Source organism: Mastomys coucha, unplaced genomic scaffold (genome assembly GCF_008632895.1).
Source record: "Mastomys coucha isolate ucsf_1 unplaced genomic scaffold, UCSF_Mcou_1 pScaffold11, whole genome shotgun sequence".
NCBI classification, from domain to species: domain Eukaryota; kingdom Metazoa; phylum Chordata; class Mammalia; order Rodentia; family Muridae; genus Mastomys; species Mastomys coucha.
Genome location: NW_022196893.1, coordinates 17,648,061 through 17,662,391, shown reverse-complemented (window position 1 = coordinate 17,662,391; position 14,331 = coordinate 17,648,061). Strand labels below are relative to the sequence as shown.

The following is a 14,331-nucleotide window of genomic DNA, read 5'->3' as shown; positions in this document are numbered from 1 at the left end:
ATGAGTAACATGGAAGGAGGTGGGTGGAGGAAGAAAAACCAAGTCCAGCAAGCAGGACACCCCTGGGCCACCTGCACACTATCTTCCCCAGTCCTTGCCATCCTGTTTCCTCTTGACCAGTCAAACATTGCCCTCAAATCTCTCTTTTCAGCTACCCCAGGAGTCTTCACCTTATCCCAGACTTTGAGTTTCTGCTTCTCCCACCTTGCTGGTAACCATCATCAATCTTCTCCCTGTATTCACGTAGTCACTACTATTAGGCCATGGGTGGGTCCTCTCCCCCTTTGCAGCACTCCAGCCCCTCAGATTAACGAGTTATGATATTGTCATGCATATCTCCACCACCAGGGCACAGCACAACTGTTCGCTGACACAGTGAGACATGCTTAGGTTGGGAAACAATAAGAGACACTGTGGGAAGTCAAGTGCTTTGAAGGAAGGTGGTGGATATGGCAAGAGAGAGTAGGTGACCATATGCCTGTGTCCTAAGGGTTCTGAGATCACTCCATAGACACGTGGGCAGTCACTGGTACCTTCAAATCAAGCATTAGGAGAAATGGCGGTGCTTCAGGTCCCTCTGCATGCAGCTGGAAACCTTGACAAGAGAGTGAGACTCAGGACACTAATGGTCACTGAACAACCAAATGTGATGCCAGAGGAGTAGGCAGAGGAAGAGGTAGTGACCCAGGGAAGAGGATGCCTGGCCTGATAGGCATCAAAGGCCAGTGGTGTCCATCCTCTTTTTCTCAGCTCTCCCTTCTCAGTCACCTCCCCATCCTCTATAGCATTTCCAAGTTCAGACAATTCTTGGTCATCTTTACATTTACAAATTCTTCATGTCAAGTCCCGTTGAATGACAGCATCTCTCCCCATTAGCTTTCCTGCCCCTGCTGCTACCAACATTAATGGTTCATTCCTCTAAAAAAACAACAGAAAAGTGGTAAAGTTAGATTCCTGGTGCCCTGCCTGTAGTTATCAAAACACTTTGGACCAACCTCTGCTGCAGCACTCAGGGAAAATTGCCATCGATCTGCCTGTGTCCTTCCTGTGGTCATGAACTCATAGAGGTTGATTACATTCTACTCATCTATCTGCAGACCCAGTGCCTGTCTCAGAGCCTGTCACATTGTAAAGACTCAATGGATGTGAAGAAAGACATGGTGACAGTACCAGTAGATGGGCCTGTGAATGGGGGATGCATAAATGTATGCGTGCGTGGATCTATGGATGAATGGGTTCCTAGGTGGATGGAATGGATGTGTGGGTGGGTACCATAGATGGGTGTGAGGATGGATGGGTGGGTGGATGGATGGATAGATGGATGGATGGATGGATGGATAATAGTAGACGAGATCAGTTTCTTGGAAAATAGGTGGATGAGAAGATAATTGGATGCATGGATGGATGAGTAGATGAAAGTAGATAGATGACATGAGAATATATAGATAGACAAAGATTGACAGATGGATTATTGGATTGATGAGTGGATAGAGAGATGATGGATGGATAAAGAGGTAAGAGATGGATATAATGCATAAAGGAATGGAGAGATAGAGGATAGATGGATGAAAGAAGAGCTATTTGAATTCTGGATTTAGTTTGGATAAACCATACATCTTTATACTTCCGAAGACCACTGCTGAGACTGGCACAGGGCTGTGAGGAAACACCCACATCTGCAATGATATATTTCCCAGGAAGGGGGGATATGGATTGCCCTGAAAATTAATGAAACATATGCAAAAAATTAATGATATGAAAAATGGCTTATGAAAGCAGCAAATAGCTCCTATTGACCATATGCTGTGCAATTCTCTGCCTCCTAAATCATAATAAACTATTGCCTGGAACATGATCTGCCTTTAGTAGGGGCCAATTGTGTCTGGCTGTTTAGGTAGCCTCAATCAACCCCTCTCTGCTGTCAGCCTGCTGCGCCTCATGCCTCTGAGCACAGGAACTTTACCCTCTTCACCCTCTCATGTGACAACGACAGCTTGAGGCCAGTCTTGAGGGTCATTTTGAAGAGGAGATAAGTAGTACCTTTAATAAGTTCAATGGCTGTTGAGATGTAAATTGCTACTCCACACTACTGATTCCATATTCAAGTTAATTCAAAGGTGAACCTGACTCACTTCATATGTGGATGCGACTGTCTCTGAAACTACCATCTGCAAAAGCTACTTGAGGAAGCTCCCAAGCTGAGGTTCCAGAAGCAGGGAAACCACAGACCTTTACCATGACTCTTGTGTCTGTATTCATGTGTGTGCGCACATTTATGTGCAGGTTCATGTACACATATTTAGGTGTGTAACGGAAACCAGGGGAAGGTATTGGCTGTTCTGTACTGCACTCAGTTTATTAATTTGTTTTTAGACAGAGTCTCTTCTTGAACTGCAACATGCTAATTATGCTAAGCTGGCTGGCAGCAAGCCCAGAGGCCCTCCTTTCTTCTTCCCCCAAGCACTGGGGTTATGAGCACATACCGCCACACACAGCTTTGGGTTTTTTTTTGGCGGGAGGGTGGGGGAGGAGTTGTTATTTTTGTTTTGTTTTGTTTTTACATGCATGGAGGTTTTTTTTTTTTCACAGATGCACAACAAGCATTTCACTAAGTGAGCCCACTCTCCTGCCACTTTAACTGTAAGGGTTTAAGAGCAGGTGACCCTTCCCTAGAAGAATCATTCTGAACCCTCTTAGAGAATGTGTGGGGATATTTTGGTTCTTATCCTGGATCTTTAGCCCTTTCCTTATACACATATAGAACACAAACAAGTGTGTGCACACACAAACACTCACTCACACACACACACACACACACACACACACACACACACAGAGGAAACACTACTTAGATAACCATGACCCTGTCCCCAGGTATTTCAGCACATTCCTAGTTCACTTTCATCCTGAGATAATTCCTGATTCTCACCACCTCTGTCCACAGGGAGAGAGGCACGTCATGACTGACCTGACCCTTCAGATTCATCTGTCCTGGTCACTTCAGGGCACATTTAGATGATGTTTACCTGGGCAGCACATCCACAAACACCACGGGCCTCTGCTTGTAGGCATCACCATGTCAGCCCAGGTAGTTCTCTTCCCTGCCTTTCATACCAGGATGCTAGGGCCAGACCCACTCTAAGTAGGGAGACAAGTGTTTAGCCTCTCTGTGTCTTCATGTCTCAATTCTCATAAATTCATAGCCTGGTGAGAGGACTGGAGGCTTTCTTGTGTGGATTGCTGTTATCTCCCCATTCCCCCCTCTCTCTTCTTTTTTTTTTTAATATTTTCCAGCTTTTTAATTAACAATATTCTTTTTATTTTATTTTATTTTATTTATTTACATGTAAATTTCTCCATTCCCAGTTTCCCCTCCAAAAAACAAAGAAACAAACAAAAACAACCAAAACAAACCCCTGTTGCCTCCCACTTCCCCATGCCTGCCACCCCGTCCTCTCCCACTTTCTGGCCCTGGCATTCCCCTACACTGGGGCACAGAACTTTCACAGGGCCGAGCTCCTCTCCTCCTATTGATGATTGAATTGAACACCAAATGGCTGAGAAGCACCTAAAGAAATGTTCCCCCTCTCTCTTCTTCTTCTTCCTTCTTCCTCTTCTTCTTCTCTTCCTCCTCCTTCATCCTCCTCCTTCCTCTTTTTCCTCCTCCTCACTTCCTTCCCCTCCAACTTTCCCATTTCTCTACCTCTCCTCCCTCCTCTTCCTCCTCTTCCTTCTCCTCTTCCTCCTCCTCTTCCTCCTCCTCTTCCTTCTCCTCTTCCTCCTCCTCTTCCTCTTCCTCCTCCTCCTCTTCCCCCTTCTCTTCTCCTCCCTCTCCTCCTCCTCTGCCTACTCCCAGCTTGCCTGACTTTCTGGCCACCAGACATCTGCATAAGCACATCCAGTGATTTTGTTGAAAGCAAGGAGTTTTCACTCCATGCAGTAAATCCTCACATGGAGGGAGACACTTTACTGGAGTCTGCTTTCCCGAATGCTACCTGCTCACCTTGCCCTGCTGCTGCCCAGGCCTCTTTTTCCTCCACAGTTTTCAAACACCAGCAGGCACAACCTTCCCAGCTCTCCTGAGTGCTCGGAGAAGGCGTCTCTGCCATTCTTACACCCCTCACCCCATGGTGCCCTCAGCCCTTTCACTGGGCTCATTTGACCCGAATTTTAAAGCACTTCATTCAATATCATCTCCTTCAGGAGGCTTCTGTGTTTGCACAGCTTTGGTCTCCTAAATGCTCATATTCACACTGATGCAGACAAGCTTGTTAGATTAAGAGAGAAAAGAACAGAGGGATGAAAAAAATGGACATCAGTAGACTGGCTAGATAAAACTTGGGTCCATTCTTGCAGTGGATGGAGTAGCATGCAGCCATCACAAAGAATGGACAGAAGAGTCAATGCTAGCTAACCAAAAGCAAGAGCCAATGCCTCCCCCAAATTACAAGCAAAATGAAAGGAAGAACATGACTGTATAAGTTGATGTGCAGCCTTCAAGAGAGAAATTATTTTACATTTCAAATTACTCAATACAGTATCTGTTTCTCTGTCTCTCCCCTCCCTGAAAAGACACAGTGTTCTCATTATATGTGAGACATTTCATTTAACAGTTATTCAATGACATATAAACAGCCTGTGTGCAAAGCTCTTTGGAGAATGAATATATATATATATATATATATATATATATATATATATATATATCAAAAGACAAGAAAATAACCATGTAAATCTTAACTGTTAAGCCTGACACTGTTATGGTTATTTTGAAAGATGTGACACTTTAGACAAAGCAAGAAAATAATTATGTTAATAGTATTAGAAAGAAGATCTTTGGTGTAAAATAAAAGAGATAAAAGCCAAGATGTTAAATAGCAAAAAACAAATCCTGTACACACATATCTGAACTGGAAACATCAGGATAAATGTGGGTGCGATACACACTCTTTTAGAAAAACACTCTTCTTGGCTCTCTCCTTGAAAAGCTTTAGAAACGATTCACAGGCACAGCATCAAGAGCCTGCAGAAGGATGCCTGGAATACTGTTCCATGAAAGAAGCTATGGGGCTTGAAAAAGGGCCCAGGTAGAGGAAGCAAAACATGAGCGTCAACTATCCTGTAAGGAAAAGATTACAGAATTATGGGAAATATCCACAAGAGACAGGGTTAGCTTACATGCTCTTGCCAGCCAACTCTGGGAGGATTTGAGCTTTAACTTTAAAATAGTAAAGGTTTAGTGCATGTTGCAGAGAGCAGAAACCCATATGCCTGCTAACGTGAGTGACTGGGTGGGAGCACAGATGCAAAAGATGGACCGATAGATTAACAGATTAATGAATATTGACTGGGTGGGTAGGTGAGTGGGTAGATGGATAATTGGATGGATGGATCAATGGGTGAGTATGTAGATAAATTGATGGGTTGATGAATGAATTGATGATAGATGACTTTATTGGTAGATAGATGGGTGGATAGATAAATGGATGGGTGGGTGAATGGATCGCTCCAGAAGTAAGCAGATGGATGGATGGATGGATGGATGGATGGATGGATGGATGGACAGGTGAATGGATGGGTAGATGGACAGATCAATAGTGGGTAAATGGATGGGTAGATATAGGGACTGATGGGTGGATAGATGTGTAATTAGATAGATGGAAGGTATAAACATAGATAAATGAATAGTTGAGTAGATGGGTGTGTATATGGATAGATGATAGGTTAATTTATTGGTAAGTGAATGGGTGGATAGACAGACAGATGGTAGATAAATAAATGCATATATTAATTTGTTCCTTACAACAGAAAACTAACTAGTGATTGGGGTAAGAAGGATGTTAATGGAATTCAAAATTTACTGTTTATTAACCACTGCAATAATAATTGACTTAAACAAGAGTCAATAATGGGTGGTTAAAATAATTGGTGAAAGAAGAGTAACAGGACATTTACAAAAGCCCACATTCTCTCTCCATGGGATGCTTTCTAACAAAGGAAGGTAGTGGCTGTGGAGGGGGAAAAAAATCTCCCACTCCTACCAAGCTATCAGCTTTACTTCACAATGGGCCACATCAACAGCACATGCCCCTGAGGACCTTTCTGAGAGGAACTCAGCCTCTGTGTTCTGCAGGAATTGCTTAACTTGATGAGTGCAATGCTGAAGAAACACCAGATACATGGAAATAGAGGAGTGTTCTCTAAGACCATAATGTTCTGAAGGCAGAATTAGGCTTAGCATCTGGGACAGAGCAAGACAGGTACAGACTTTCAAGGAGGTTTCTTCTTGATGAAACACTGTAGATTCGGAATAGTGTCTCCATGAGGATGACCCTATTGCTCTGATCATAACTTGCCAAGTTAAACAGGTGCTTGTGGTTTTGAGAAAATACACACAAAAATATTTGAAGGCTGAGGGGCAGCCATATGCAACGTACTCTCAATTACCTCTGAAGTAGTTTGAAGGAGAATGGTCCCCATAGGTTCATAGATTTCAATGTTTGGTTCCCAGTTGGGGGAACTGTTTAGAAAGGATTGGGAGGTGTGGCCTTTTGGAGGAGGTGTGTCACTGGGGTAGGCTTTGAGTTTTCAGAAATCCACATCAGACCTAGTGCATGCTCTCTCTCTCTTTCTCTCCCTCCCTTCCTCCCTCCCTCTGTCCCCCCCTCTCTGTCCCCCCTCTCCTAATTCTATAAGCAAGACCCCAATTAAATGCTTTCTTCTATAAGCGTCCTTGGTCATGGTGTTGCTTAACAGCACTAGAACAATAACTAAAACAATTTCAGAAATCATACTAAGTCCAAAGAATGGTATAAATTCACTGCAGGAAATAATTCACCCAAATAAAAATACATTGAACACTTCATGATATAAAGAGGAGGAAAACATTTAGTTTTTGTTGTTGTTGTTTTGTTTTGTTTTAATTAAGAAATGTCCTAGCAATGCAAGGTAGAAACCTGGATGCTGTGATTCAACAAAGCAATAGAATTTCCTTTCTGGACAGATGCTGATGAGCTGAGGGGGAGATGCCAAGGAGATGCTGATGAGCCTGTATCAGGGAGCAAGGGTTAAATTAGTTATTTGAAAATTTGGTACTGTGAGTTTTGATCATATTCATCACTACCTTCAAGTTCTCCAGATCTAGATTCTCTTACAGGCCCACTCAATTCTGTGTCCTTTTTAAAACACTAATCAAGTCCAGTTCGTGCTGCTAAAATTTCTCCAGGGTATGTGGCTTATTCACTGGTGTTTAACTAAATGGGATCTCTATATCACCCAAGCCTATATTTGGCTACATGATTCTCTCTGAAAAGCCCAGTTATGGAAAGTGTGTGCAGAGCAGGATGAGAGGCTCTAAACCACCTCCTACCTGCTCATGTGCTTAGATTGTTCTAGAACTCAAAGCTTACAAAAGTGAGGGAAAACGATATGAGCTAATATGAAGTGATCTCTGATGTATGTGCAGTGGAAAGGAGAAAAGGATAAAATGTGCTGAGTGACCCTTTCCTGTGACAGATAAAAGATGGATAGAGGATGATAGATAGATAGATAGATAGATAGACAGACAGACAGACAGACAGACAGACAGATAGATAGATAGATAGATAGATAGAATAGATGATAGATACACTTACTTGTATACATATGTAGAAATAGATAGATAGATGATATAGTTAATAGATACATATTCAAGTGCATATACAGACAGTAGACCACTATAGTGGTTTGAATGAGATAGGTCCTCCATTAGCTCAAGCATTTAACACCTGGTCTACTGTTGGTGCTACTGTTAGGTTGCTGCAGGATGCATGCCATGTGAGGGGGGGTTGAAAATTCATAGCTTTGCCCCACTTGTAGTTTGCTGTTTTCCACATTTGTGCTTGAGGATATGATATCTCAGCTTCCTGTTCCTGCTACCATGCCTTCCTGACATGGTGGACTTTAATCCCTCTGAAACTGTGAGCCAAACTAAACTCTCTCTTCCTTAAGTTGCCTTTGCTCATGGTGTTTTATCACAGCAACAGAAAAGGGACTAATATAATAATAGATAGAAGATAGAGATTAATGATGATGACGATGGTGGGTAGATGACAGATAAATACATTGATAATAGATAGATAGATAGATGATAGATTATAGATAGATAATAGATGATAAACAGATTTAGATAGATAATGATAGATTAGATAGATAAATGGATGGATAGATAGATAGATAGATAGATAGATAGATAGATAGATAACACAGATATACATATAAGTGCATATATAGACAAATGATAGGTTGATAGATGACAGGTGATTGGTAGCTGACTGATCAATAGATAGATGAAAGATGATAGATTGATAGATAATAGAGAGGCAGACAAGAAAGAAGGCAGGAAGAAGTGGGTGAGGAGGATGATTACAGAAGGTTAGATAACAGACATGATGCACTGTAACCTGCATGCATTGTATTCTAAAGTAGATGACAGAGCAGACATGTACTATGCCCAGCATGCCTTGGATTTCACAGGAAAAGTGATACAGGCAAACTTCTTTTATTTTATTTATTTATTTTTTTTTGAGACAGGGTTTCTGTATAGCCCTGGCTGTCCTGGAACTCACTCTGTAGACCAGGCTGGCCTCGAACTCAGAAATCCACCTGCCTCTGCCTCCAAAGTGCTGGGATTAAAGGCATGCGCCACCACTGCCTGGCTTTTTTTTTTTTTTTTTTTTTTTTTTTTTTTTGGCATAAAACTTCTAAAAAGGAGTCTTTTTGCCATTTTTCTGGAGTCTAGGGGTGGGGCAGGTGACTTCTCTTACATTTTTCTGCACTGTTGTAATTTTTCCATAGCAGGCAGCAATTTTACAATATAAAACTAATATACTTTTTAAAATAATGATGAGACTTTAAAACCTGGAAGAACATAAATTCTCCACAATAGGAGACTAATCCAATCAACTGAGTTAAGAGCAAGCAGCTGAGCCAGCTCAGGCTCAGCTGTGGAGACTGACATGGGTGACCAGAGCTGAGTGGCTTAACAAAGCCAGGGTGAGGAGGCAGCTGTCAGGTTACTGTGACACAGGGCCCCAAGTCTTACACAGCAGAGCCTGCACTTCCGATCTGTTTCCAAGTGAGGCACTTATAAATGACACCTATGTTTTTAAGGTTTGTTTTACCTTTAATTTTCAAATTGTGCTCAGTGAATACAATCAAATTCTAATTTTTTTAAAGGCTCAACATAATCTGGTACTGTGTCTTTCCCCAAAACAAGAATCACCTTCAAATCTCCAGTCCCTAGCACCATGCCTCAGTGAACACTTGCCAATCTGAATTGAGCTGGTTTGTCCAAATTAGTGAATTTTGGACATGCCCATCTGATGGACATATGGCCTGCTCCTAATGAACCAAGCCATCTGCCTCTTCAGCACCAGCCACACCATTCATCCAGCCCTCCAGGGCCAATTGTTTGCAGGGGAGCTGCTTGCTGCCTCAGAGACAAATGCTGCAGAGACAAAGGCCCCGGAAGCTGGCATAAAGCAAGAAGGAGACACAGGCAGAGCGAGCAGGAGGTAAGCCTCACATCAGGGACCCAACAAGCTGGCTCCACCTGGGAAGTGGGGAGCACAGCTGCGAGGATGTGCGCTGTTGCTCTACCAACCACAGTTCACCTGAGATGGAGCAGGTACATGACAGGCAGCTTGCAGAATCGATGTTAATGAGACATGTAAGCAGAATTTCGAGTGCATTAGCTTCCTAGGGCTACCACACAAATCACCACATGCTCAATGGCTGAAAACAACAGAAAGCTGTTTTCTCTTCATACTACAAGCCAGAAGTCTGAAAACAAGATGTCCCTAGGTTTAACCTCTCTGAAGGCCCCAGGAGAGGCTCCTTCCCACCCCTTACAGCTTTTTAAGGGTCCAGACACTGTAGGGTTCCACTTATGTGATGGTTAATATTAACAAGATCTGTAACCCCAGAAGGCAAATCTCTGAATATGTCTGTGAGAAAGTTTCTAGATTCGATAAAGGGGGTGAAAGACTCACCGTCAATTTGGGCAGCACCATCCCCTAGGCTGCAGTTTGAAGAAAAAAGAAAGACAGTTGACCACCGACATTCATCACTGCTTCCTCACTATGGGTACACTATGACCAGCGACCGCAAACTCCTGCCACCATAACTTCCCAACCATGGTGGACTGCACCATCAAACTGTGAGCCAGGACTAACCCTTCCTCCCTTAACTTGCTTTTGTCAGGTATTTGTTGTAACAGCAAGTAAAGCAACACATCTTCACGTGGTTTCTGTCATCTATAAGGACTCTCTCTTGGAACTTTGGGACTTTCTGACCCAGAGTGACATCATCTGAGATTTTGTCTTCACTGAATTCACAACACCTATCATGTCTATGGTATTGTGTTTTGTGGTTTCTGGTGAACAATCATTATGGAAGAAGACATGGCACCAAGTCTCCATGATTCTCATCTGTTTCATGTTTTCCCTGGAGTTGCTGCTCTTGGATGCTATAGCTACATCTCTTCCCTTGAATGGGAAGGATCCATGAATACATGAACTTGGAGGCACAGAGCAGCAGCAAGATCTGGGGAGGAGGAGGAGGCACCAAACACAACCACATTCTGCCTATGTATATCAGGGGCTCTCTGCCAGGATGCAGGACTCCTGGCATGGGCACAGAGGACACAGCAGGATGGATCTGGTTAGTCACACAGAGACTGTCACAGGTGACATATAAGTGGGGATGCTGGTGCTGCTGGGATGATCTGGATTAGATTTAGCTGGGCTGGGCTGTGCTGTGCCAGGCTGTGCTGGGCTGTGCTGTGCTGGGCTGGGCTGGGCTGGGTTGTACTGTGCTAGGCTGAGTGGGGCTGAGCTAAACTGGATTAGGTTCAGTTTGGCTGGGCTAGCCTAGGCTGGGCTGGGTTGAGCTGGACCAGGTTCAGTTAGTCTAGTCTGGGCTGAGCTAGACAGGACAGGGCTGGGCTGGGAGGAGCTAGGCTAGGCTAGGCTAGGGGTAGGGAGTGGAGCATTGGGCTGGATTGATTTGGACTAGGCTAGAAAGAGCTAGATTGGGCTGTGCTTGGTTGAGCCTTTTATAGCAGGGCCTTGGTGATGGTCTGCTCCAAACTCACAGGATGCCCCAGAAGTGAAGAAAACTTATCCTTTCTGTAGAAGACCTGAGTTCTGCCCCTTTGCTACAGTGCAATCCCAAGCAAAACACTACATCCCTCTGGCCTCAGTTTCTTTGCTTCTGGAATAAAAATAAAACCCACTTCACACACATCCTAGGGACTTTGGGGAAACATGACTGAGGGGACTTTAGAAACCATGTGAATACATTCTACTAATCAAGCAGGCAGAGACATTATTATATAGTTGTTCCGTCTGACCATTGATCCATCTTCCTGACTCTGCCAGGCAGGATATTCATCCAATGTTGTAGCCAGCTGATATGGTTAGTGATGGGTGCTTTACTCTCTTTCAGGAAAGCATAGACCCAGAAGCACTTGGGTCACCATAGGTGCTACTGGGAGGCTCTCACAGCAGCTAACAGGAGCCTTCTGAAGCCTTCGTCTACATGGCCACAAGTAAGATTTCCAAAAATGTAGTGATAGGATGTGAGTTCTATAGAGTTCACAGCTGTAGCTATTCAGCATGGGAGGTAGGAAAGACTACTTTGGGACATAGCGGTAGGCCAGTCTGCCCAGAGCCTCCCACTCTTTCCCCAGGCTGCTCTAAGGACTCACCAATGGACCCCAAAGCCATCGTTCTCAAGTCATAAAGAGCAAGTTCAATCGCGGTTAGCGTCAACACCTCCTGTTTGCCACTGTGTATTTGGGCAATTGCGAGGTGTTACTGATTGGCAAATTCAAACACATATTGTCCTTAATTTGAGGTTAATTATATATAACATTTCAAAGGCGGTAATCTCATTAATTTTGATTTGCTTCTAACAGTATTAAAGCATGCCGTGGAAGACTGACTCTATTAGAGTACAGCGCAGGGGGAAGTCGGCTTTTCCGGTGTTGTTACGGGTGTTTTATTAGCCATGGCAAGTCAGCAAGGATGCTGATGGGCTGGCTCCAACAACAACAGGCTATGCTTTGGGTGGCCGCTGGCCACATGTGCACCTGTCCTGGCCGGAAGGAAATAGGTGCTTCACAGCAACTACCAGTGGGTAAACAAGGCAAAGAGACCCATGGCATCCAGAGCATGGTACAACGAGGGCTGGGTTAACAACTTCCTTCTATGCACAAGAAGAACAGGTAGCACCAGACACCTACTGGCCTGGCTGCTTGGGAGAACATCCATCCTTTCCTTATTGAAGGTTATTCTGTGCAGGAGGATGGTAGAGATTCACCTGGGTGGAAGCCAGCAGATGCCAACGGGTACTGGAGGCTGTGTGCCCAGGCTTAGCTCTGCACGGATGATGGGGAGCACAGCTGGCCCAGTATCACACCTGCAGGCAGCACACCTGGATCATCTTCCTGGCAGGTATTGTGGGTGTGGCCACAAGGGCAAGTTCTATTGTAATTGACTAGCCTATAGCCAATCAACTTTTTTTTTTTCATTGAAAGACATTTGTACGGGATAGGATCAGGGGAGGTTGCAACCAGGGAAGGGCAGTGAAAGCAATGGCCAGCAGGCCTCAAAGAAGAGGGAGTCAGCATAGTGGAGTGAGTGGGTTCTTATGTACCCAATAAAGGGACAAGTGTCAGCAGACGGGCAGCAGGGCTAAACCTCTGACCCTGAGGGCCACGGTCAGCAGCTGGAACATCACTGCGAAAGTCCAAGAAATGTAGCATTTTCCAGTCTGGTCAAGTTACTGTCATAATTAAAGCCAAACTCTTTTACTAATGAAGAAGAAAGGAAGAAAGGTCAAGAGTCCTTGCTTCAGAAGAATCTAACTGTTTTTGTCTTGTTCCGGGTTTCACTATGTTGCTCAGGCTGGTCTCAAATTCAAGAGCTTGAGTGACACTCCTGCATCAGCTCTTGGGCTAGCTGGAACAACAGAAGGGGCCTGTGCCTGACTCTACACTTTTGATCCCCAAGATGAGCTGGCAACGTGGATCTGCTGATCCATCAGTGACAGGAAGTGAGGGACACTTCACCAGAGGCCACCCAGAAATCAGCTATAAAACAGACCAGATGATAAGGGACCTGGAGCCTGTGTTCCATCCTAGGAAGATGACTGGTACCCACCACATCTTTAGCTTTCCAACACAAAACCCAGGCCCTGCCGCATGTACGCACATGTGTGTGTGCATACACATACACACATACACACACACTATCATACATGCACACACACATGCACAAACATATGCACACATACATGCACACACAAAGCACAATGCACACATGTGCATATGTGCGTATGCACACATACATATATACATGTATACACATAAACATATGCACATACACACTGGCATAAATGCACACTACACACATGTGCACACACATGCACACATTTACACACACTGGCACACATGCACACACATGCACACATGCTTGTACACATATATACACACATGTGCACACACAAATGTACACATACACCTACCTCCAGGCATCCTGGCTAGAGACACTAGCAAAGAAAGGCTGGCCAAAGCAGGGCTTCACCCGTCACCCCTTCTCTGGATCCTGTGATGCTCAGGTAGAACCCTCCCTAAGGGCTCCCCTCTCCACCCTAGAGGCTCTGGGTCCTTTGCCCCCAAACCTCTTTGCCCAGAACATCTCTACTTGAATGATCTGAACTTGTGAGTGATCACAACAATTAAATCAAGCAGGCATGAGGACAGGCTGGGAAGGAAGGCCCAGTGGCCAGGGGTCCACAGGACTGGGTGCTATAATGCAAACTTACATGTTCATTCCACACAGTACACACCCTAGCAGACCCACCCTGTGACAGAAAATTCAAGGTCAGATGGAGCAGGCCCAGCCTAGATGTTTGACTTGTAACATGTACTGTGACCATAGAACCGAATCATCTACCTGAGAGAAAAATCCAAGTGTATTTGATCTAATGTTTGTGTTATATTAATTGGGTTCCCAAAATTGCACAAGAATCCTCATGTAAGATGCTGAGGGTCCCTGTCCCCTAGTTGGTTCTGATTGATAAATAAAATTGCCAGCACCCAATGGTTAAGCAGGGAGACAGAGCAGGACTTTAGGATTCAAGGGGAGAGGGGGAGAGAGATGGAGGGGAGGGAGTGAGAGAGAAAGAAGGAGAAGGAGAAGGAGAAGGAGAAGGAGATGGAAATGGAGGAGATGGACAAGAAGAGGGAGAAGAAGAAGGAAATGGAGGAGGAGGAGAAGGAGGAGA

General features: G+C 44.4%; 1 long non-coding RNA gene across 1 annotated transcript in view; it reads right to left on the bottom strand.

Moving 5' to 3' along the window:
* Positions 1-6,898: 6,898 nt before the first annotated feature.
* Positions 6,899-14,331, bottom strand: part of LOC116077572 — a 15,570-nt gene continuing 8,137 nt past the window's right edge. Inside the window, exon 3 of the long non-coding RNA XR_004113275.1 lies at positions 6,899-7,048. This is a non-coding gene — a long non-coding RNA (uncharacterized LOC116077572). The remainder of the gene's footprint in view (positions 7,049-14,331) is intronic.